General features: G+C 49.6%; 1 protein-coding gene across 3 annotated transcripts in view; it reads left to right on the plus strand.

Annotated features, from left to right (window-relative positions):
- The window catches only part of LOC121460458 (calsenilin-like), a 69,067-nt gene that overhangs the window by 35,379 nt on the left and 10,407 nt on the right, over positions 1–23,281 (plus strand). The gene's annotated exons all lie outside the window — the stretch shown is intronic.

Raw genomic sequence — 23,281 nt, forward strand, 5'->3', positions numbered from 1 at the left:
CCAAATATAGACATGACTATCCCACAGTGACTTAACTTCCTTATACTAAGCCCCACTTTCTAAAGAATTGTAGTTAGGCCAGGCAATGATGGTGCACGCATTTAATCACAGCACTTGGGAGGCAGAAACAGGAGGATCTCTGTGAGTCCAAGGCCAGCCTGGTCTACAGAGCAAGCTCCAGGATAGGCTCCAAAGTCACAAAGAAACCCTGTCTCAAAAAAACTAAAAAACGAAAAGATTTGTAGTTGTACTTTTTTGTTGGGACAGTTGGCTTCCCAATGACACGGAGACTTATGAATTGTGAAAGTTCAGCCAATAGCTTAGGTTTGTTTCTAACTAGCTCTTATAACTTAAATTAACCCATATCTTTTAATATACATTCTTTTACATGGCTCAGTTACCTTTACTTTGCAATGCCCATGCTGCTTGCTCTGTGTCCCTAGCATCTCCTCCCTTCTTCCCAGCATCCTCTGTGCCTAGAAATTCTGCCTAGCTACTGGCTCTTCAGCTTTTTATTAAACCAATCACAGTGACATATCTTCACACAGTACAAAGGAATATTCTACAACAAAGATTCTACTACTTGGTGTGTGATGGTTGGGGGGAAGGTACTAGGGATTGAACACTCAGGGGTCACACATGTTAGACAAGTGCTCTACCATTGAGCTATGTCCCCAGCTCTCCACCACCCAACAGCACCGTGAGCTGGGGGCAAGCCTTAGCCCCATGAGCCTCTCAGAACCTTCACCCCATAGGAGAGACAGTGACAGATCCCAGTTTGTTCTTCAGAGCTCCAATTTTCTCTAGTGAAAACATATTAATCTGCTATTTTGAAATCCCTTTTCCTTCGCTCCAACATCAGGGACATCTCTGGGTTCTGAGTCGACATGATGATTAGCAATTTTTTTTCTTCTCATGTCTAGAGATCTTCCATTACATGCCGGACATTGTGATTTGTTATAGAGGGTTGGTATTAAATTATACACCTATAAAGACTGATGAGATCGGGGGGAGCTGGGGAGATAGTTTGTGGGCAAAGTTATTGCTCTAGTAGCATGAGTTAAGCTTGGATCCCCAGAACCCACATAAAAGCTGACAATTATCCCAACATTGTGGAGCCAGGTGGATCTCAGAGGCTTGCTGTACAGCCCATCTAGCTGAAAGTCTATTCCAGGTTTAGTGAGATGCCCTATCTCAAAAATACTGTGGCGAGCATTAAATGAAGACACTGAACATCAACCTCTGGCTTTCACAGATTCCCTTCACACAAACGCGCGCGCGCGCACACACACACACACACACACACACACACACACACGCACCACACACCGTGTATTGGCTTTTCTATCTGAACGCTCCAGCAAGCATCCCAGATGGGTGGGCTTCTTCTCTCCCTGAGCCCTAGACCTCCAGTTCTGTATTCTTGCTTGGCTCCCTTTTCAGAAATCTGGTCTTCATAACTAATAAGTAATGTATTAATTAGGTTGGTTACAAGAAACAGTAACCCAACTCAAGTTGTTGGCTTAAGCAATAACTAGAGGATTTGCTGGCTCATATAACTGGAAGATAGCTGTTTAGATGCGCCATGAGGCACAGCTGAATCCAGGCACCTCTTCCCTCTTGTCTCCTGAGGAGACAACATTCTCAGCCTCCTCGGAGCACCACTGACTCCATAAGTCTCCTACAGGGTTCTCATGGTCCTGGTCCCATCTAATACTCAACCTGAGCAGACCACTGAAGTGTGAGAGACAGTGCAAAGCAGAACAGAGGACTCGATGCCGCTTGCCGGTTCCATTCAAATCTCCAAAGCCACCGTCCTATGGCTTCAGAAACGAAGATCCCAACAGAAGCGATCAGGGTGCCCTTACCAAGTCTGAATGGGGATGTTGAGGCAGAACCACAGGCAGAGGGACAGAATCCATGTTCATCTTGAGATGGTGGCTGAATGGAGCAGTGGGGGCCGGGAGGGGCTTGGGGCCCTATGTCCAGGAGGGACGGAAGGGGTGTGGCTGAGCTTCTGATGGCCCAGCAGAGAGGGATGGAGGCCTGGTGCCAGAGCGCAGAGGTACCATGGAGGTAGATGGAAAGAAGGATGGGACAGGGAGAAAGACCGGGGCCAGCACAGGCTGGAGGCGGAGGAGAGGTCAGCTTTGGGGGTGCTGAGTATGGACATCCAGGAAACATGGCGTGAGGTACTTCTTGGTAGTGAGACTCCACTCCTGGCAGTTTGTTAGTTTCTGTGAAGCATAAGAAGAACGGTTCTTCGAACAATGCCTGTTCTGCCCAGTAGGATGCATTGGAACTAAGGGTAAGGGAGGCCTGTTCCCCAGAGAACTGGAACTAGTACCGCTTGCTGAACTGTTCCCAGAAAATGGCTCCCTGAGGTGGCACCAGTCCAGACACATACGAGTCAGAATCTTTGGAGTCTGGAGTAGCTCCGTGTCTAGAGCAGGAAATAGTAAGCCCTGTCAGTCAAATCCCCAGGTTCCCATCCTTGAAGAACCAACAGCAGAGCTGTGTGAGACATAAGAGATAGAGGGATATAGGAGGCAGAGACGGGCCAGAAATATAGCAGAGGGAGTCCAGGGAAGGCCACCAAGCAGGGCTGGTGTAATCTTGGTGATCTTCCTAGAGACAGCATCGAGAAGCAGCTTCAATACTCCAGGCCAAAAGGACACGGATACGTCAAGGGCAGCCTCTCTAGACGCCAACCAGCTTTGTCTGATAGCTCCCTAAACTAGGCCAGGCTACCCCAGGCATCCTGAGGCCTTCAGATGAGAACCTGAGCTCCTCCCTTGAACCCCCTACGAAGCATGGATCTGAGTTCCTCCCCTTGAGCACTCTAGGGAGCATGGGGGCTCCTCTGCAGGGCTCCCTCATCTTCCCCTGCAGGGATTCTTCCCCCACCCCCACCCCCCAGGTACCCTCCTGTTCTTTCCCCAAAAGCCAAGCAAGTGACGTGACCGGCAGCCCCCTGGGGGCGTGGCTGCCGAGAGGGTGTGGTCGGACATTTTCTGGCTGAGAGAGGACTTTTGGGTCTCCAGGCTTAGTCTGGGGAGGAAGCGTGTGAGAGGGTCAACACCTAGCATCAGCGCGCCTCCGTTAGCCCCGGGCCTGAGAGGACGCAACTCTAGTGAGCAGAGGAGTCAACTTCCATCCATTAGTCCTGCAGCCCAGGCTGCTCGTACCGCGGGGCCACTGAGCTCTCGGGCCTGTGATCCACTTAGCCTTCGTTAATATTTTACACCGCACCGTCAGGGGATCGATGACTCGCTTATAGCTCGGTGCTTATAGGCCGTCACTGACGCTTCCACTGGCATCTGAAGAAGCTAAGGAGCCCAAGGGAAACTGAGGCAGGATGGCAGTGGTGGGTGCCAGCCCCAGAAGGCTCGCAGGGATGGCTTCTTATGCACTCTGGGGTTCTCTGCCTCACCTGGTCTTCCTGCACAGCTGGGTTGAGTGTAAAATCATGGCGAGATTGGTGCCCACTCAAGCGCTACCCATAGCCTCACGGGATCCTTTACGAGACCAAGGAGAGGCTAGTTACCACCCCATTTTTTTGGGTGGGGAAACTGAGGCTTACAGAGGTTATGACTCTCGAGATGTCCGTCAGGACTTTTACTCCATATGGACACTAACTGGGACCTAGGCTTGGTATTTCTTAGTGTTTAAGTGTATAATTTATACGTCACAGGAGACCTTTGACCTTCTGGCCTTTTAAACGTTTTACCCTGTGGAGTTCTCCAGCTGAGCTGTCTAGTAACCTTGGCCTCTCCACTTAGCCCTCTGAATTGGTCAGTGGAAACTGCAACCTGATCAACCTGAACTAAAAGCCTTGTTCTTACAGCTCCTTAAAAGTGTTGGCCTTCTGGGCGGTGGTGGCACACGCCTTTAATCCCAGCACTTGGGAGGCAGAGGCGGGAGGATCTCTGTGAGTTCGAGGCCAGCTTGGTCTACAAGAAAGAAAAAGTGGCTATTTATTAACCAAGAAGGTGAAATTGTGAGGCTGGAGGCTGTGTGGCTCATCGGTGAAACGCTGTTTCAGACTGTAAGGGGTTAGCTGCACTTGTGCCCCCGTAATTCACCCTCTGAGCCTCGGTTTCCCTGTCTGTAAAATGGGAGATAAGAAATGCCCACTGGAGGAACTCTTTAAATATATCTAAAGGTATACATATGAGCTCTGGCGCAGGTGGGGTGGCGCAGGTGGGTGGGGGTGGGGTATCTGCTGCGGTTTCTATAGACCTGAGTGCAGAGCTGCACCTGAGACTAAACAAGGTGTTGATGCCCTTTGAATGAATGGGCTAGTAGTTCGTGATCTCCTAAAGGGAAGCTAAGGTTGTTCGGGCCAGAAGTGGAAACTGCACTCTTAGGCTCTTAGACGTGAAGCAGCGCTCAATTTCTCCTTCTGCTAAAATAGCAGGAAGGGGTTGGCATTGGCGGCAGCAGCGCTTCCCTCCTGGTCCCTCTGGATCTGGCGAGGACTCCCGCGGTTCGCTGCACCCGCTGGAGAGCAGCAGAGAGTCAGCACTGGGCGCCGGGCATCAGCTGGAGCTTCGGAGCCTGGAGCATCCGTGGCTCCGCCCTGCCACTCCCCACCCTCTCCTTTCTTTCCGCGACTTCCTTGGCCCTTCCCAGTGCCCCAAAGGGAAGAAAGCCATCCACAAACTAATTAGCACAGCTTTCAGAAGCAGCTTAGATCTTCCCGACAGCCAGAAAGGCAAATGGGCCCTCTAAGGAGAAGGTTACAAGTCCGAGACACCACCAAGGTTATACAGCTGTCAGAACTTGAACTCTGTTCGGTAGGCTCCAATGCCAAAGCCGAAGCTTCCTCGTAAAGTCTCGGGAGCACCAGCAGGTTTCCAGAACTGGAGAACTCTTCATACCAACTTCTCCATCTTCAAAGAGAGATGGATCGGGATCAAGTTGAATCTCAGGCTGTGGGTTGAGACTTGCAGGAAACAGCCTGGAGAAACAGAGCTTCCCGGATCCTCTGCACCCCTCCCACTAATTCTCTTGTGTGGCCGCCGCGCCCCTCCTCCTGGGCACCCCGCTCCCTCCAGCGGGTGGGGAAACCGCAGACCGCGCGGCCTCCCCAGGGCTGGCGGGGTAGCAGTGGCAACCCGCCAGGCTCAGTCAGGAGCTGGACCTTGCAAGGCGGGGCTTCATCCCTCCCACCTCCTCCCCGGCTAGCAAGGAGGGGCCGCAAGACACAAGTCCCGGAGTGGTCGCTGCGCCTAGGCCAATGAGCGTGCGGGGAGCCGCGATGGAGCCTGGGGCGGCCGGGAGCGCCCGGGACCCCCCGCCGGTGTGGCCCCGTGCCCTTGGGGCAGGAGAGGGGGCGGCAGAGTCGTGGTGCCCAGTGCGGGGCATGGGGGCGCTGCTGGCTCACACTGGTTCCGGGAGCTGCACCCCACACTGCAGCCGTCGCTGTGCCTCGAAGTTTGGAGACTGATTTGAAAAGTTGCGCCCGGGCTCCAGCATCACGGCCAGGCCAGTTCTTCTCATTGTCGCCTTCTCCTCCGTGGGGTCCTAGCCCCACCAACACCCATAGCTCCGCCTGTCCGGGGCATGTGAGCCGCCGCCCCTGAAGCGGGGCGGGAGGCTCCGGCCCGGGCGCCTGCAGGCAGCGCACGGCCTAGGGGTGCGCCCCGGGCCCAGCCACGCTCGCCATGGGCATCCAGGGCATGGAGCTGTGCGCCATGGCCGTGGTGGTGCTGCTGTTCATTGCTGTCCTCAAGCAGTTTGGCATCTTGGAACCCATGTCCATGGAAGGTAACGTGTGGCCGCCCGCCCCTCTGTGACTCTTCCCCGGGAGGCCAGGGTCGGAGAAAGGATAGCTGCAGCGGCTCAGACGCCGCCCCCTCCTGGTTGCGGAGGGTTGGGTCTGGGATTAGGAGGGCAGAGAGAGCTAGGGCTGAACAGACCAAACCGGCGTTGGCATAGATGGAAGAGATGGGCAGGGTGACATCTTGAACGAGCATTCCTAGTTGACCCAGGCCTGCGAGTCCGAGCTGCCTCTGACTTGGGTTGCCTGCGGGACGCCGTGACCCAGTGTGAAGGTGCCAGGAAAAGACCTACAACCCCAGGTGCCAGTAATTAGCAAATGGTTTGAGACCTTTGCCAGTGGTGGGACTGTCCCTTTCGCCCTCCATCTGGTGTCCAGTTCCCTGTCCTCATACAGTGCTCCTGTCCCTGAGATCAGTAGCCAAATCCGCAACTACGTTTCTGCCCTAATAAAATATTAACGGACTACTCTTAAACCAGCCCTGTCCATCTCCTTGGGACCCCTGACAAATATCTTTGGTAGGGAATACCAGTCACAGGGCCCTACCACTTCTGGGCAGGTTAGGAGGAGGGGCCCTTCTAGTGACACATAGCTGGGCTAAGAGAAGGGAACACCAGAGCTATAACTTCCCCAGCTATTCCAAAGGTTCGGATACAGCCTTAGCTCCTTCAAGGGTGGATGGGCATGCTGCCTGCTTCAGCCCTCTAATGACCTTGCCAGGCCCCAGTTCTTGGGAATGGAACCCAGAGGCTGTGGGAGGGAGGTCACTCCTGTCTCCTGAGCTGCCCAGCATCCTCTTAGACATAGGGATGGGACCCAACCCCTGCAAAATGGCAGGCCAGGATAGAAGGTCTTCTGTTACTCTGCTCCTAAGGACAGAGTTGGCTCCTTCCTTGAAACCTATCACCACACACTCCCCACAGATGCCAAGGGCTCCCTCATGCCTCTTTTCTAAATCTGTAAATGAGGACTGGAGAGAAAAAGCCTGCTTAGATCACCACCCCTTGGACTCTTAGACTCTAGTGGGCAGGAAAGTTGTCCAAGCCAGCCCTTGCCTGGCTGGAGATGGACCCTGGCAATGAACTTAGTGGAGAACAATGCGAGGGTATTGGGGTTGGAGCAGGTATAGGGAAGGCTTCATATACCCCCAGCAGATGTCCTGTACCCACCGTCTTCTGTACATCTCCCATTGAAAGCCTGGAGTGTGTGGTGAGGTGTGATACCCAGGGAAGCCAGGACCATCCCATTGCAAATCCCTGTTTCGGGGCCCTCCTGGACCCTCACTCCTGCCCGTGCCCAGAAGCACCGGTCAGCCTCATTTCCATAGCACTGCAAAGGTGACTCTTGCCAAGGCCTGGGACAATCTAAGGGTTGTGCGTTCTCAGGAGAAGGACTGTCTTTATGAAGTGGATACGATTCCTAAGACAGTGTATGATTTGACCAGCCTGCTGCCAGCTCGGAACTTCCTTCCCCCTTTCGAGACCACTTGTGCCTTTGGAAGTTCTGGAGTCTTGATGCAGGTGAGGAGCTCACAGCCTGAGATGTCTGAGAGGGGATCCCTTCATCCTCACAAGCGGTAAAGCCTCTTAACCATGCTGAGTCTCTGCTGCACCCTCTGTAAATAGGGGCTGATGATCTAATTCCTGCACCCCCGTGCTGTGACAGTCGGCGCCCTGCTTGCTTGGAACCATTGCTATCACCAGAAACCAGCAAGAGGAGGCTACTAGTAATAACAGAAGTGATTCAGAGTCGAACACATTTCTTTTATGGAGACAGCTCTCCCCTCCCCCTTTCTTGGGTCAGAGCGGGGAAGTTGTAAGTTCTAGATGTTCTGTGTTGATGGGGAGTGGTGCCAACTAAGGGCCTGAAGTGCCTGGCGGCCAGCAGTGGCTAAGGGACTCTGGGGTGTGCTGTGAGGAGCCTGAGTCCCGCCAGCCCACGGGGTATGAGTTGTTCTGCATACTGCTGGGGTGAAGTGGCTGGTACTCCTGGTCCTTTGTGCGCATGTGCAATTGGCTGTATCTCTTGTCTTCTGAACCTCTGAGGTTTTCACTTGTAAGACACCAGAATTATGAGTCCTTCGGGACTTAGAGAACTGAAGAGCACGGAGCTTTTCAGAGGGTCTTGAAGCGGACCCTATCTCGGCTTTGGGACCGGGACCCAGGGGTACTGGGCTGAGGAGCTAGGGTTTTGTTAAGTGGTGCCTGGCGTGTAGGTTCTGGGTCTGACCGGTCCACAGAGCCACTGCAGCTAAAGCAGCATTGCAGGGTTGGTGACTTTCGCTGACTGGCTGACATTTAGTTCTACAGGGAGTCCCAAGTCTTGACCCGAGGCTCTTCACTGATCCATGCTTGAGGGTCAGTGGGAGGGTACCCGGCCACATCTGCATCTCTGCCGTCTCTCAGGTCCTAGTAATGTGGCATCCTTCTTTGCCTTTTCCCTGCAGAAGCCTTGACTCCCACACACCTGGGTCTCTCTGCAGCCCCACACTCAACATAAGGTGCTGGATGTCTGGGTTCTTCGGTTAGTTTGTGATTTGTCTCAGTGTGGGGGCGTGGCTTTGGGCTGTTCGCTATAGTTCCCGTTCCCGTGTCTGGCACCATATCAGCAGCTTGGTGAAGAGTTTTTGAATCTGTGAGGGAATCTTTTCAATAAGGAGAGACAACTGGGGCTTCCAATCTGCCTCCAGCCCCAGCTGCTCCACCACCCCCCAGCATAAGTCTGGGCCAGGGAGAGACACTGATCCCATTGGGCATGAAGGAGCCTCTAAATGCCAGGAGTGGGGTCTGCTGCTGAGTTTACAGAGGCTAGGAGATAGTGTATGCTTAGTGTCAATGGAGCTAGGTATGACTGGAAGGGGAACAAGGCGCTTGGTGGAGGAGGCCTGGTGAGGTTATATAGGGCATTGGTTGGTATTTGAGGGAAAGGTGCTAAGTAGGGTCTTATCAGGTAGATCAGACAAGCCCCAAACCTTGTGATCTTCCTCTCCCCTCCCTTCCAGCCCCTGGGATTACAGATGTACTAACCACCATGCCTGGGTGGAACATTGAACCTCAGTCATTGTCATACCCAAGTGGGCTTCAAAAAGTACACTTACCATGCCTACCCCAGGCATCAAACGCCTGAGGTCTCCAGACATGTTCCCCTCTAGGGATGTTGGCCTTTTATTCTCAGAGAAGTCTGGAATCTCTGTGTGGAACTCCTAACTCTGGACACTCAGGGGCAGGCAGGGTCGAACACACAGGTAGGTAAAAGACCTTCAAGGACAAGCAGTCAGGGCCTCTCAGGGTGTCCCCGTGCCAGCCGTAGGAATATTCCCAGGACTTGTTAGAAGTGAGCATTCAGTCGTGGTAGTTCAGGCCTGTATCTCAGCTTCTGGGGAGGCAAAGGCAGGAGCCTCCAGGACTGCCTAGGCTTCAGAATCAGTTGAAAGCCAGACTGGGCAACTTGAAGAGTTGCCTATATCAAAATGAAAAATTAAAAACAGGCTGAGGATATAGTTCAGTAGAAAAGCACTTTGACTAGTGTGCGTGAGACCTGTGTTCAGTCTCTAGTAAAACACACACGCGCGCACACACACATGCACACTTGTATCTTAAGGTCCTCCTTAGACCTATGGTGCCTGGATGTGGGCCCCAGCTGTTTGTCTGGTGTCCAACTCAAGAGACCACTATGATGTGCTCCAGTTTGAAAACACAGCTATGGGTGGCCATGGTCTTCTGCAGGGACACTGACATTCATCCAGATTATAGGACATTTCCAGGCAGAGGCAGATATCTCAAATTTTAGCAAGAATCCTGGCTTCCCTTTTAGGCACAGACAGAGGGGGACTGGGGCCCCAGGTACAGCACCAGCTCCTACTGGAGACGTTTGCAGCCCTCTTGGAGGGGTGGCAATGAGACTGGGGGACTGGATAGGCTCTAACTATGTCCAAGGCAGGGCTTCCAGAGCTTGCTATGAGAAGTTGAGGGTAGGGCTACCATTGGGGCACGGGGGTGGAATACAGGGCCGAAACTGCAGGTTTGTGGGGCTGCTCTGTGTTCCCAACCAGACCTGGTAAGTTTGGGGGGAAGCATGTTTTTTAGCGTAAGCGTAATACCTGGAACCCTCACAAGGTGATTTCTCTACAGGTCTGTAAGCCAGAAGCCTTGCAGATCTCCCTGTTAAGGTGGCATAGGTAAATAGGGATCTCCTCCAAGGGGCTCTTGGGAGTAATACTCCTTGCCTTTACCTGTTCCTTGAGGTGTCTTGCTGGTCCCTGCCCACTTCCTCCATTTCAGCAACATCGGACTGGGCCTCCTGTCTCAGCCTCTCTTCCAGTGTCCCTTCTACTTCATTCTGAGCTCCTGCATAGCCCAGGAAGCATCCCTGTCTTAAGGTCAGCTGAGCAGCAACCTCAATGAACTCCATCTGCAGCTGGAACCCCCTTCTGCTGTGTGACCAGACATACCCATGGGTTCCAGGCATTCATCTCGGACCTCTTTGGAGAGCCATTATTGTGCCTAGCACAAGGGTCGGGTGGAAAAGACCCACGTGGAATCATGAAGGAGGTGGAGGCTGCACCCCTCTGCAGTGTGGCCTGGAGGGAGGCTTGCCTTCAGCAGGTAGTGAGTCCAGAGCCTCACCAAGGATGTGAGGTCATGAGAAACCAAGTTCCAGGGCTGAGCTGTTGCTGCCACTGACCGACTAGAGGGAAACAGTGATCCGAGCAATGGAGGAGGCAGGGAGGTCAGATGGTTTATGGTGGCCCCATGTACATTTGAGGCTTTCTGTCATCTGGGGATGGTACCCCATCACCAGCTGGAGCACCTCCCAGTGTCTCTGTGACCATCAGCCCCGCCTCCCTTGCCTTTCAGTCCTGCTCATCCTGTTGCCTATTGGTCTAGCCAGAGAACTCTTGACTCTCGACGGATGTTATGACTACTGACCAGACCTGTCCAGGACGGTAGATGTCCCAGTGTGGAGTTGATACAGTCTCGGCACCTCACTGGAGATCTCTGACTGAACGGGGTGTGTTCTGGCCACTGTGTGATTTGGGGATTTCCAGCGGTCTGTTTCCTAGACCTGGAGCTCCATCTGGGGCCCACCACTTAGGTCAGTTGTGAGCTCCCGGAAGTGTTTTGGACACTAGAGCCTCCTGGCTGGCAGGGGTGTATTCTTGCTGGGGCATGAGGTATATTCTAGCCAACAATTAAGCCTTGGAAATAAGATGAGAGTGTTGTAATCAAGCCTACAGAGGACAAAGCTGCAGAGGCCTGAGGGGAGAGAGAGAGAGACCCCTCCTGTGAAGGGGAGGGTTTTCCCCAGCACCTGGAGCCTCACAGGCCCCAGAGAAATAAGACTCTCAGAGGATGCTGCCATGGCCTTTATGCACACCCCTCCCCCCTCCACAGTAACGCCTTCCAGTCAGGTGTGAGCCCAAGAGAGGGGAAGAAACAGGGCTAACACTGAGTATCCAGAGCTTACCCCAGCCCAGTGAACCACACAGGGGAAGGATATGCTGTGATGCCCATTTCAGAGACGGGACAAGTGAGCCCTGAGGTTAAAGGCATGGTTGTCAAGCAAACTAATGAGCTAGTTAAGAAAGGCCTGGAGCCTGGAGAGGTACGCCCAGCCGGTGCTGTGTGGGGAACTGTGCTCTGGAACTCTTGAGGGTCTCGTGCTCAGAGCAGCTGCAAACACAGGAAAACATTGTTTACAGGAAATTCAGGGTCTGGGGAGTCCACAGCCCCCAACACCTGACCCTTCTTTCACATCCCACCAGGGATTGTGTTAAAGGACACTACCTTCAAAGTTCCTGTGTTCTTTTCCACACCCAACTGTGGGTTCTCCACTAAGGGCCTCACCATGCCCAGAACTTCCTGGCAAACAGCAGGTTACTCTAGTGCGGTCACTAATAGCACAATTCCACAGACTGGGGAAGTTATAAAGCCAGAAAACTGACTTTACCTTCTGCTCTGCACTCTCCAGAGTGAGGTCTGTCTGGTGAAGGGGTCTTGCTGGCAGCATCCCCTGGGCGGTACAAGGCATTGCATGGAGACAGTCAAGGAACTTGCGTGTGTTTCTCTTCCTTACAACGCTTTTGAGATTCCATTATGGGGGTTCCACCCTGACCACTTGATCTAATCCCAATCACCACCTAAAATCCCCCCCCCTCGAAGTACACTTGAACGCATTGGCACAGGAGACCACTTCCTAAATATAATCCCAGTAGCACAAACACTGAGAGAAACAGTTAATAAATGGGACCTCCTGAAACTGAAAAGCTTCTGTAAAGCAAAGGACACGGTCAACAAGACAAAATGACAACCTACAGAATGGGAAAAGATCTTCACCAACCCCACATCAGACAGAGGTCTGATCTCCAAAATATACAAAGAACTCAAGAAACTGGTCATCAAAAGAACAAATAATCCAATTAAAAAAATGGAGTACAGACCTAAACAGAGAACTCTCAACAGAGGAATCTAAAATGGCTGAAAGACACTTAAGGAAATGTTCAACATCCTTAGTCATCAGAGAAATGCAAATCAAAACAACTCTGAGATTCCATCTTAAACCTGTTAGAATGGCCAAGACCAAAAACACTGATGACAGCTTTTGCTGGAGGAGTTGTGGGGAAAAGGGAACACTTCTGCATTGCTAGTGGGAGTGCAAACTGATACAGTCCCTTTGAGTATCAGTGTGGCGATTTCTCAGAAAATTAGGAAACAACATACCTCAAGACACAGCTATACCACTTTTGGGTATATATCCAAAGAATGTTCAACCATGCCACAAGGACATGTGCTCAACTATGTTCATAGCAGCATTGTTTGTCATACCCAGAACCTGGAAACAACATAAATGCCCCTCCACCAAAGAATGGATAAGGAAAATGTGGTGCATTTATACAATGGAGTACTACACAGCACAAAAAAAAAAAATAACAGCTTGAAATTTGCAAGCAAATGGATGGAGCTAGAAAACATCATTTTGACTGAGGTAATCCAGACACAGAAAGACAATTATCATATGTGCTCACTCATAAGTGGTTTTTAAACATAAAGCAAAGAAAATCAGCCTACAAATCACAATCCCAGAGAACCTAGACAGTAATGAGGACTCTAAGAGAGACATACATGGATCTAATCTACATAAGAAGTAGAAAGTAGAAAAAAGACAAGATCTCCTGAGTAAATTGGGAGCTTGGGGACCTTGGGAGAGGGTTGAAAAGGAAGGGAGGAGAGGCAGGGAGGGGAGCAGAGAAAAATGTAGTGCTCAATAAAAATCAATTTAAAAAAGTATAAAATCCCTCCCCCTCAGAATACTAAGGTTGGATTCAGTTCCTACTCTCTTACTGCAGGCATTAAATTTCCCTAAGAAGTCTGAAAGGGATTAATAGAAACACACAAAAGCAAGCCTGATTCTAACCGCTATGGCTTTCACCATGTTAGGCTGCATCCAGGGTAGCCTTCACCAGGAACCATCCTGTTTGGATCCTTCTGTTACCAGAATTAGGAGTCAGCTAGATCACTTCATCAAGTATCCAGTCCTGAGTACTTTTAATTTTTTATTGTAATTTTCTTTTATGTTTATGGGTGTTGTGGTGATTTAATGCAAATGGTGCCCAGGGGTTCCTATGTTTGAATGCTTGGTCTTCAGCTGGTGAAACTGTTTAGGAGGGATTAGGAGGTGTGGCCTTGTTGCAGGAAGTGTGTTACTTGGGGAAGGCTTTGAGGTTTCAAAACACTTGTTACCACCACCACCCTCTCTCTGCCTCCAACTTGTGGATCAAGATTAAGCTCTTAGCTATTTCTGCCACCACATCCTTGCTCTGCTATTATGGACTCTAACCTTAAATATCATAAGCCCCCAATAAACTCTTTCTTCCATACGCTGCCTTGGTCATGGTGTTTTCTTACAGCAATAGAAAAGTAACTAAGACAGAAGTTGGTACTAGGAAGTGGGCTACTGCTGTCACAGGCCTGACCATGCTATCCTTCGCAGGAATGTGGAAGACTTTGGGACTTTGGGCTCGGAGAGCTGTTGTGTGCTGCAAGCAGGGCTTAGCGGGAAATCTTAGTAGGAGCATGGAAGGCAGTGGTACTGTGTAGGCTATGGAGGCCCAGCTCAAGAGGTTTCAGAGGGGAACAATATTAGCAATTGGGCCAGAAACCATTCTTGTGATATTTTGGCAAAGAATGTGGCTGGTTTCTGCCTTTGTCCGGAGCAGGCGGATCTCTGAGTTTGAGGCCAGCCTGGTCCACAGAGCAAGTTCTGGGCTACACAGAGAAACCCTGTCTCAAAAAAAACAAAGAAACAAAAGAAAATCTGCCTGAGGCCGTTACTGATTTCCCTGGCAGAGGAGGTTTCAGCATAGCCCAGTGTTGACTCTGTCGTGTGTTTGTTAGTAATCACTGTTATGAAGGCCTACAGTGAAAAGGAGCAAGCAAGCCAAAAAGAAATTTAAAAAAAAAATGTACAGTTTGAAGTGAAAAAGAGCAGCCGAACGTTTAACGTTGGAGTCAAAGCTTGTGCTGAAAGAGATGAGAAAGTTAAAGAAAGGTTTGTTCCAGAATGGAATGGGGGGTGCAATGCCTTCAGAGACCCCACTCAGCTAAGTCTCTAACTTGTGCAAAGGAAAGACCAGAAGTGTTTTCTGCTCCAAAACAAAAACAACAAGGAAAGCTGCTGCCAGTTTAGGGGACCAGGCTCTACCAAGTGGGAAGCTCCATTTGACACTGTCATCCATGTGGTTCTGGATTTAGAGTCAAGAAGGAAACATGAGTAAAGGTTCATGGAATCTTCCTCCACTGTTAAGTAGAGCTGCTGAGACCAGGGATGTGGCAGGGAGTCGCAGCATGGAGATCCCAAGGAGCCATTGCATGAAGCTGTCAATGTGAAGCCTAGATTGCACTGGAGAGCCTTAAGATGTTGGAGGCACCAGATCTGTGAGGTCTGCTAAGGAGAGATGCAGGCAGGAAGTGAGACAAGCCTGAGAGAGAAGTACGTTGCAGTCAGCAGTCAGAGCCATCGAAGCCTTTTGATGGGATTTGGAGCTTGTCCTGCTGGGTTTTGGTCTTGCTTTGGTCCAGCACAGTAATGTATATCCTGTGCCATTATTTGTTGAAAGTAAATGATCTGCCTTTTGTAACAAGGGGTTACAATTAAGAGATTGCCTTGAGTCTCAGAAGAGACTTTGAACTTTCAAACAGTGTCGGGACTGTGAAAGACTATAGGGAGTTGAGAAGCTGGACTAAAATGTGTTTTGTATAAATGATATGGCCACAAGCATGTGCGGGCCAGGAAGTGAATGTGGTGGCTTGAGTAAGAATGACCCCTATAGGCTCCTATGTTTGAATACTTGGTCTGCAATCAGTGGAAATGTTTTAGAAGGGCTAAGGGGCGTGGCCTTGGTGGAGGTGTGTTGCTGGGGCAGACTTTGATGTTTCAGAAGCCCATGCCATTCCCAGTTATCTCCTTCTGCCCCAATGTGTAGACTAAGATGTAAGCTCTCGGCTGCCTCTCCCGCCATGTCCTTGCTCCACCATTAGGGACTCTCTCTAATCCTCTGAAACTTTAAGTCCCAAGTTAATGCTTTCTTTTATAAGTTGCCTTTGTCACGTGTCTTAACACAACAATAGAAAAGTGACCAAGGCAGGTGTTTTGCCTGCATATATGTCTATGTACTGTGTGCATGTCTGGTTCCCACGCAAGTTGGAAGAGGGCATTGGGTTACCAGTAACTGGAGTTGCAGACAGTTGTGAGCTGCCATGTGGATGCTAGGATTTGAACCTGGGTCCTCTAGAAGAGCATCCATAGCTCTTAATGGCTGAGCCATCTCTCCAGCACCCCCAGTCTCAGGATTTTATTATATCACCAGTGGTAATGCTCTGAGCATCGCAGATGCTCTCCTCCCTGGCAGATTATAAACTGCCAGACTTCTGAGCTCCTAGGGTTGTGTTTCTAGGTCTAGGTTGCTGGTGTCAATAGCAGAAGCCAGCATCTAAGTAGAGGTGCTCTCTGTGCTAGGCATGTTGGAATATTCTAATGTGTCTGCTTCAGAAGTTCCACTCTTAAGGTGATAAACTGAGGCTTCGGAGGGTGAGCAGCTCCGAGATTGCTGAGTCAGGAAACAGCAGAGCCAGGACCTTTCAGAATGTCACACATGCCTGCCCTGGATGGAGCCCTCACTGGGAGGGAGGGAAGTACAGGGACAACTGAGCCATGTGTGTTCCAGTCTCTTCCAGGACAGGCTTCTGGAGCCCACAGTGGAGTCAGATACTTAGATCCGAATCCTGAGTGGGAAACATCCCCTGTCAGGCATTGTGAGGAAGCGTGGCACCGGGTACAGAGCTCACAAACAGGGTCCAGATGAGTTAGCGCACTGATGGTGGAAGCTATTTGGCCTGTCCCAGTGCTCTCCCTGGGTCCCTCACAGACCCACATCACTGCCATAGGAAGAGAAAGAAACCTCATGGGACTGTTCCTTCCTCATCATGCTCAGGTCAGGTCCCTCTGGTGGCTGTGCAGAGGGCAGGCAAGATGCAGGCTCCTTCCTGGTTGTGACATTAAGAGGACACGGCCTGGGCCAGAGCTTAAGGTGTGCTGTTGCTCTAGGCTGAGGTTCGTTCTCGGGCAAGGCTGTTACCGACAGTGGATTCAAGGTCATTTAGTGACAGGTTCTCAGGACAGTGCTATAGTTTGGACTGAGTTTGTCCCCCAAATCCATATTCTACAGGCTTGTTTTCCAACCTGTGGTTCTCCAGGGAAGTTTTGGGACTGTCGAGGAATGAGGCCTGATGGGAGGAAGCTGAGTCACTGGAAGCCTGCTGTCCTCTTTTCTAATTGTCCGTCTTTTAAACTACGGCTATCCTCGTCAGCAACTGCAGCTCTGCGGTGAGGCCTCAAGAGCCGCAGCCTGAGGAAGTTGTGTTCCCTCAGGCACCAACTCTTTTAAAACTACTAAGAGAACTTATCTAAATCTCTGTCCCGCTAAAGAACTCAAGATTCAAGGGTTGAGGTGGAATCCTGCTTCCCAGAGAGGCTGAACAGCAAGCAGCTCACCTAGCTCGCCTCCTCAAGAGAAGGTCTCATGCTGCTCCTCACCCCTCCTTATAAACCCTTCTCCACCCGGCTCTCCCTACTACTTCCTGTCAGCTAGTTGCTGACACAGCCTCTGGACCACAGGTGAATTTTATTTAATCAAACACATCTTTGCATCATTAAACAAAAAATATTCCAGAGCATAAACAAAAGCAACACACCTTAAATTAATATTCTACAAGAGAAGCCCATAAAGGGACTGTGTGTGAATGTCATCCCTCAGCAGCTGTTCACCTTTAGGAGATGGGGTCACTCACTAAATGTGGAGCTTGTCAATTCAGCGAGGCTGGCCAGCCAGTGAGCTCACTGAGATCCTCCTGTCTCAACCTCCTTAGTACCTGGATCACAAGCAAACCACCACACCCAGCTTTTTTACGGGGCCCTGGGAATCGGGTGCAGGTCGTCATGTTTGCCTGGCAAACCCTTTATTGACTGAGCTACCTCCCAGTCTCCTTGAGAGTCAGATTCTTTATCTCTTCATATCCCAGCCCCAGTGAGATGGACAGGCTTTGGGGGCCCTGTACTCTTGTTGTGGTGTGCTAGGTGGACATTACTCCAAAACAGCAGGGCCTGGAGACCATGGACTATACCGTCCCAAACCATGATGGAAACAAACCCTTCTTCCTTGTAATCTGTTTACCTCGGGTATTTTCTTACAGTGATGGAAAGCTAACAAACTCAGAGGAAACTCAAGGTCCAGAGTTCCTTTACAGGGGAAAGAGACTACTCAGACTAAGCTGGAAGTCTTGTCCCGTGGCTTCTACTCCCTCCACAGACGTCAATAGGACTCTTCTGTGGAACCACAAGGTCTAGGTCACAGGTCACAGGGGTATCTAGCATTTTGATATTACAACATGATGTTGTGTTAAGAAAAAGTTTCTAAAATTTCAAATATCTCATGTTTTAAGTAAGTTTACAATTTTTCATATTGGACTCCATTCATGGTTATCCTCAAACCCATGGCCCATGGGTTGGTTATACCTAGAGGATACATAACGATGGGGCCTAAGAAACGGCTGAGACCCAGCAGTCTTACCCTGTAAACAGAGTGGAGGGCAGGACCGCAGTCTGTGCTGTTTATGCACTGGTAAGAAAACCCAGCTTGACTCTGAGGGTGAGTTGGCTGTAGCATCTGCTACCCTGTTGATCACCAGCATTGATTAGACTGACCTGGCTGGCCAGGCAAGTGTCCCCTTCCTCCCTTACAATGTGACTCTCCTGTGTGCTCGGTCTAAGAGGACAAGCTCAGACCAAACAGAGGAGGAGCGATCTTTAGGCACACCAGTAGCTGCGTTCATGTCTAGAATCTCTAAACGAGCTTTTCAAAAAAGTCCAGCTTGCAATGTTTCAGACACTGTAGGACTCCTGACTTTTTTAAACATCAAGAAAAGTTTCTTTTGGGAAACTGGTAAAGTAATTTGACCTGAAAACATGAGGACTTAAATTCAGTCTCCTAACCCATGAAGCTATGAGTCCCAGGGCTGGGACAGAGACAGGAAGATCCTTGAGTCTTAGAGGGGCTGCTGGGCAGAGGTAGGGGATTCAGCTGTGCTGGTGCTCTGGTCATCAGTGGGGGCATTGGAGGGACACTGGAGTGCCAATGACACAAAAGCCATTTAGCTCCCTGTTTGTTCTCTTGTCCTTCTGAGTAACCCTTCACCCAAGACTCCTCCTCCCCTACCCCAGCCCATTCAGTGGCTAGGGACTGCTTCATTCTTGACATCTCTTGTTATGACCAAACCTTTGGGGACACTCATCGGAACCACAGCAATGACCTCCAGCACACCCTGTCACCAAATCTGACCACATAGAATGTCACTGCTTGGGTGGAGCATTCAGTCCCTACACAGAAAGCAGATATCAGCATATGTCAACAAGTTACAGCCAACCCAAGGCCTAAAACCAGGATGGGGGTAGATAACAATGCTGTTGTTCCCTCTGAGAAGGCAACTGGGATATGAGCAGAGGCCCAGTGGGGAATAGGATACCTGGTAGGTTTTATGGGACAGTATAGCTGAGTGGAGAGAGGGAGGGGAGAGCTATGTCAGAGGTGAAGTCCGAGCTGAGGGTGGGGGATGGGGGATCAGCCTAACTAGAAAATGGTGGTTGGGAAGGAGTCAACTAAGGCATGGGAGTGGCTTGTGTGTGTGTATGTGCACGCGTGTGCATGCATGTGTGCATGAGTGTGTGCGCATATGCACATGTGTACATGTGCGTGCATGTGTGTGTGTGTGTGCTTGCATACGTGCGTGTGCTTGTATTCATGTGCGTATGTGTGTGTATACATTAGCATGGTCAGCCTCAGATGTTATCCCTCATGCATCAGCCACCTTGTTTTTGAGATAGCGTTTCTTAGCAGACAAGTAGGCTAGACTGGCTGACAGAGAGTCCCAGGAATCCCACTGTTCCACCTTCCAGAATGGGGATTATATGCATGAGCCACCTGACTTGTGTTTTTATGTGGGTACTGGAGGCACAGCAATCACTTTACCAACCGACCCATCTTCCCAGATCCCCACCCTGGATTTTTTTATTGGGATTGCATATATATATATGACTTTAAGAAGAAATGCTGTGTTTGCAGTATTATCCATCTTTGTAGTATTTTGTTACTACCACATGGCCCCATGCTGCATGGTTGTGTATCTGTCTGTAGAGGTCCTCCGAGTTTCCCTTACTAATTCAGTGGCTTAGTTGTATTGCCTGCGCGGGTGTTACCTGTTATTTTTAGTGCTTACTGTTGCAGAGAGCTGCTATTGATCTTTCATGAATTCATCTCCTCCTCTCCCTCTTCCTCCCCCTTTTCTTCCGCCTCAACCTCCTCAGTTCTCTCGGCACGGGCTGACGTAGCTCAGGTTGGCCTTGACTTGCTCTGTAGTCGAGGCTGGCCTTGAGCTCCTGCTCCTCTGGTCTCTGCCTCCCAAGTGCCAGGATCACAAGCGCACACCACCACGTTTGGTTATCAGTAAGATTTTCGTATGATTTTCCCTTCTTCTAATCACCCAGATCTTAATTATCATACACTAAAAAAATTTCAAAAAAATGCTGAGCACAGCTAGCAAACATTGCGTCAAGATTTTGCATCTGTCCTCCAGAGTGAAGGGCAGCTCCACTTCCCTCCTGATGTTGCTGTTACCAGGTTTTGAGACCAAGGTTTCTGTGTTGATCAGGGTGTGGGGATCACTGGTGGCCCTTTGAGACCTGTTTGCTTGACCTTAAAAGGGGCAGGGACACCTTGGCCCCTGTTGGTTTCTCCGGACACAGTCTCATAGACTCTGTCTCCCTGGTTGGCCTTCACAACCCTTCTACCTCAGCCTGCACACTGTCTCCCCCTCCTCACCATGCCCGGCTTTGCCATTAAAAAATTTATTATCTCTCTCTCTCTCCCTCCCCCTCCCTCTCCTCCCTATTCCCCTTCCTTTCACAACCACCTGTGACTTTAGCCCCAGGGAATCTGGGCCCTATTCTAGCCTCTGTGGGCACCTGCACACACATGGCCCACACAATGCACAGGCCCATGGCAGATAGTCCCAGACCTGGTTAATCTTCACGCACTTAGTTTTAGGCTTTGTCCACGTACATCTGGGTTTGCTTTTCCTTGGGTCTAGAGCAGTGGTTCTCACCCACCCTAATGCTGTGACCCTTTAATACAGTTCTTCATAGTTGTTTCATAGCTACTTCACTATAATTTTGCTACTGTTATGAATTATAATGTAAATATCTGATATGCAGGATATCTGACCTACAGATTGGGTTCCCGGGAGTCAAACTTAGGTCATCAGGCTGGTCTAGAGCAAATTGTCTTAACATTTTGAAATGGCTTTGTGTTTTTATATATGAATGGATCCTTGTTTGTTTTTAATAGAGAATATTATTCTTTTATAATAAATAGGCCACACTTCCATGTTTTTACTGATGGGGCGACTTTCAGTTTTGCCGCTGGAAACACTAAGAATATCAAGGCTTCCTTAAATAGCCTTGCCCAAGTCTTCCTGTGGACTTTGTGCATCCCCATTTGTCCCATGTGATTGTGGCCATAAGTCTGCCAAGCAGTGGTCCATTGTGTACACCGTGTTATACTCACTGTAACACAGCACAAGCTCCTGGGAGAGTCCCACCCTCACCAACATTCAGTGCATCCATCTCATGGGCATCTCAGAGGATTGGATGATTTGCCACTTACATTGGCTCCTTGGCATTTCTTTGAGTGTTAGGTTGATGCTGAAGGCAGGTCTTGTGCTGATCATTTGTATGTCTTCTCTCCAAGAAGGTGGAGTTATCAGTTCTATTAGTGTTGGCTTACAGAGTTCGTTACATGTTCTGGACATGAGTCCTTACCAGATGTATGCACTAGAGATAAGTTTTCCAAGCCTATTACTTCCTACTGGATTTCATTGTGGCTTTATTGGTTTTTCTCTCTATTGACTTGTTTCATTGTTTCTTGAGCTCTACTCCTCTTTTCTCTGTCATTATTATCATCTGTGTTGTTTTGTCGTTGTCATTGTTTGTTTTGAGACAGGGTCTGGAACTGTAGCCTAGTCTGATTTTGAACTGGGGACTATCCTCCTGCCTCAGTCTCCTGAGTGCTGGGATTACAATCATGGGTCACTGTGCCTGGGTACCTATCTTCTTTCTTCTTCTTCCTCCTCCTTCTTTGTTTTTAAAGATAGGATTTCTCTGTGTAGCAGTCCTAGCTGTTCTAGAACTTACTTTATAGCCCAGGTTGGCTTTGAACTCAGAGATCTGCCTGCCTCTGTCTCCCAAGTGCTGGGATTAAAGACATGTGCCAGCACGCCTGGCCTGATAGAAGAACTTAAAGGCTATGACATTCTCTCTGGACACAACTTTCCCCACACTCAGCAGATCTAGACAGTCTGTGTCTTCACTATCACTCAGATCAAACTTCACCTTGTAATTTTTCCTTCTCCAACCTGTGGGCTCATTACAAGTGTATTGTTTCATTTTCAAACACTTAAGATTTTTCTAAACATTTACTTGAATTTTAACTTATTACCACCATGGTCAGATCCGTTTTATGTACCAGCATCTGGTATATCCTGGCAACCGCAGAGTAGGCTTTGAAAAGAAAGTATATTCTACAATCTCTGTATAGTGTTCTATAAATATTAATTAGATCAAATTGGTTGATAGTGGTTTCTGAATCTTTTATATCTGTGTGTGCCAGTTGCTGAAAAAGAATGTTTATATTTTCAAATGTGGCTGTGCTGTATTTGTTCCTCCCTGGAGTTCTGATTTTTTTATTTACTTATTTACTTTGCTTCAGATACTTAACAGCTATGTTTAAGTGATGTAGTATGTTTTGTATTATTCCATCTTCAGGATGAAGTGATCTTCTCATCATAAAATTTCTGATGTTTTATCCTTCCTCTCCCATCTTAGTCTCACCAGCCTGGGCTTTCATCTCTGAATTTTGTTTCTGGAGAAAGCATGTTACTGGGCATTTCTATAAAAATTTAAAAAGCCTCCCTCTTAAAGAATGCAAGCCCTTCCTTCCAGCTTCCGGGCTGCTCTGTGCAGCTCACACTGGAGGCTCCTCCTTGGGGTGTGCCCTCCACATCTGTCTGCCCGTCCTGCTATGATAGACAAAGATGGCTCCCCCATCTGTTTAAAAAAAGTGAAACAACAAAACTCTCACTGTTGCTGGGAGCTTCCTTGTACAGGTGACCCTATCTGGGGACACCAACCAGAGCGGCATTGCAGGCTCACATGTGACTTGTCAAGGCTTCATGTGATAGGAAGCCAAATTTGACAGTGGTTCTAGGGCTTGGGTATAGATTAGTGGTAGAGCGCTCACCCAACCTGCGTAAGGTGCTGCATTCAAGTTCAGGATCACAAGACAGTTTAGAGTCCAGTATATCCATATGAAGATGGGAATGGCCAGAAAGAAAGGAAAAGACATGGAGAAGAGATGGGGGAGTTCAGGCTTGAGTCCCGGGACCCACTGCCCACATGGGAGGGTTCGCCTTAATCAGGGGCAGGGCACCGCAGCATGGAGCAGGAGGGAAAACATACAGGGACATTGTCTGGAAAGCACTTTGGGGAATTTCCCCTTGGGTGCAGCCTCTAAATCAGTGGTTCTCAGGCCTTCAGTGGGTGGAACAACCCTTCCACAGGGGTCACCTAAGACCATCAGAAACCAGATATTTACATTATGATTCATAACAGTAGCAAAATTACAGTTATAAAGTATCAACAAAATAATTTTATGGTTGGGGGGGGGGGTTCACTGTGTTAAAGGGTCATTGCATTAAGAAGGTTGAGAACCGGTGTTCTCAATGAAGCAGAAACACAGAAACGTGAGAGATGGGGGAAGAAAACACCTTCACCTAGGAGCCAGGGTATGTGGTTGGCCAGGGAAACATCAGGTGCTTATGAGGCCAGGCTGCC

The sequence above is a fragment of the Microtus oregoni genome, unplaced genomic scaffold (genome assembly GCF_018167655.1).
Source record: "Microtus oregoni isolate MIOR12 unplaced genomic scaffold, Mior012 000020F_ref0000438, whole genome shotgun sequence".
NCBI classification, from domain to species: Eukaryota; Metazoa; Chordata; class Mammalia; order Rodentia; family Cricetidae; genus Microtus; species Microtus oregoni.